Below are 2742 nucleotides of genomic sequence, written 5' to 3'. Positions count from 1 at the left end.
TTTGTATCCATATTTTATATATACTTAAAAGTAACATATTAAACAAAAAGTCCTTAAAGTGTCTCAACTTGGGCAGCTTTTCAATTAGCAATTAAATTAATGGATATTTCAAGGTATTTAGAACAACTGATATATATGAAAACACCTTATTTTATCAGATTACAGTTATATGTACTGTTCATGTGAATAGGTTTGTGGCCTATTTCTTAATTGAATGACATGTTAAAATTCAAATAAAAACAAGAAAAAATAGAACACAAGTGTTTGGTTTGGTTTTTTGCTCCACAAAGTGCCCATTAACCAGAATTCATTTTGTGGACCTCTGGAAAAGAGTTCTTTGGCTTTAGGATATTAAGGCTTGCCTTCAGTTTGAAATTATGAATATTTCCTAACTTCTCTGAAATTCCTCACCTGCTTACATGGAGTGACCCATGAGCATATTTATAAATAACTGATAGTATCATAGCAAGTTTTGTAAAATTAACTCTAATTTAACATAAAATAGTTCTTCCCATTCTCATAAGTTAGAAGTTAAATTTTTAACTAGTAATGAAATTTCCTAAAATGTAAAAGGTAATCTACCATGTAAGACTATTTGGTCAAAGGAATTGAACAAATAGGATGTACACTGTGTAGCAGAAAAATTGTTGTGTGAACTCCCACTCATATTCTGAAGATTAAATCCCCAAACTTTTGAAAGTTGACCCTTTGCTAAGTCATTAGGTCATAAAAGTGAAGCTCCAAGGAAGAGAATTAGTGCTCGTACAAAAGCAGTTGGTGATATGGGGTCCCTCTCTTTACCCCACGCCGTGGAAGGACACACAATCAGGAAGAGTCCTCAGTGAAATTTATAGTCATGGCACCTTGATAAAATTCTCTTCCTCTACAACCATGAAAAAAGATATTCTCTGTTTAAGCTGCCTAGTGGATGCTATAGTAGTCCACACATGTATTTTATTTATATATGTCCATATACACAGGTATGTATGTATATAAAATATCCACATATACATGTACACACATATATATACATATGGATTTATGCATATGTGCACATACACACTCTAGAGACCTATATCTATGTTGATACCTATGTATATACCCCCCGTTTTTTTTGCAGAACTGGGGATTGAACCAGGCCCTTGTGCTTGCCAGGCAAGCCCTTATTCTACTGAGCTATCTCCCCAGCCCCCATACCCATCTTGAGGAATTTGCTCTACAAATTTGGCTCATCTGCTTATGGAAGGAGACAGACTCCAAGATTTGCCATGAACAAGATGGGGAACAAACAAAGCCAGCAGCATAACCCTGGCTGAGTTTGAAGGCCTGGATACCAAGGAAGCTGATGGTATAAATTCTAGTCCCAAAACATAAGTTCGAGAACCAATAAAATCTAAAGTTTCAATTAAAATCCAAAGAGAGGAAAAGACCAGATTTTACATACCACAAGCCTAGCCAAGTTAGTCATTATAGTGTTTACAGTGAGAGATTATTTTTTTAGCATCGTAGGCATCACAGGCACAGCCAGTACATTAATATGCAATATAAACAAGAACACCTGCAAAAATTCTCTTTTATACAGTTGAAATTATAAGAATAATACTAAAATGCTAAAAAAGAGTTAATTTGATGGTAATATGCAGAATGTAGTTCTTTTATTTGAATGGTACACTTTCCTTGCTGTTTTAGTAATCAACTGAGATTTTCTATGTGTATGGAATGAATACATATGTATTCAGGGAAAAGCAGAGTGTGGCAGAAAGAAAATATTTGAATTATTAATCAGATTTTTAAACACTTTAGAAACTTGTGAGTGTATTTGGCATCATTAGTTAACTGATGTAAATGTTGATTTAATTTATTTTATGTTTAATTTTTATGATCATTTACTATTATGCGTTTTCTTGCAACTTGGAAGTATACATGCAAATTGCATACAGCATTAGGATTGAGATAGTGACTTCATTTCAAGTCTTCACAGACCTATGGTGAGAAAGGAAACAAGCGACAACCACGGTCCTTGCCTGAACTTGCTTATTTTATGAACTGGAATAAAAATGCTTGTTATCAAACATTAAATATGAAGCATTTTGAATCCTTAGATGAAATACTTAATATGAATTTACTCAGGCTTGGAAATAAATTTAGGAAGTTAATTGACCTGCACAAACTTGTTACTAACCTTCCTTATCCCACAGTGCCTCACTTATAGTGAAATGAAGAAAATTAGCATTTCTTTCCACTTTCCTCTCAGATATTAGTGCTTATGGGGTTGAGTAGATCAATGTATATAACTTGACATGAATTTATTATAATCTGAAGTCCAATGTGCAAAAGTGATTCACATTAGAATCAAATATACACTGAGAATCGCCTCAAATATGTGAAATTTACCTAGATTTTACATTGACAAATAATATCGATTTAGAGCCTATGGTTCTGAGTCAAAAATCTTATGGGAAATCCCTACCCTACATGAAATGACTTGAGGAAAGTAGTATGACATTAAAATTGGAATCCTTTTATATGCTTCCTCTCCTATTCACTGGCTGAATTAAAAATTAAAAGAGTGAGTTTGGAGGGGGAAAGGGGAAGAGAGGTGTCTGATTAAACTGCAGAATTTCAGGGAAATTCTGGGCCCAGTTGATGAAAATTCTCAGCCAGTCCACTCTTTAGACTCTTCAGGAAACTCTGTTTTGTCCCTGATGTCCCCAGTTTTGGGTAGGCTTTGTTGAAGACTGT

Source organism: Octodon degus, unplaced genomic scaffold, assembly GCF_000260255.1.
Source record: "Octodon degus isolate 3935 unplaced genomic scaffold, OctDeg1.0 scaffold00055, whole genome shotgun sequence".
In the NCBI taxonomy this organism is placed as follows: domain Eukaryota; kingdom Metazoa; phylum Chordata; class Mammalia; order Rodentia; family Octodontidae; genus Octodon; species Octodon degus.
This window is presented reverse-complemented; position numbering follows the sequence as displayed.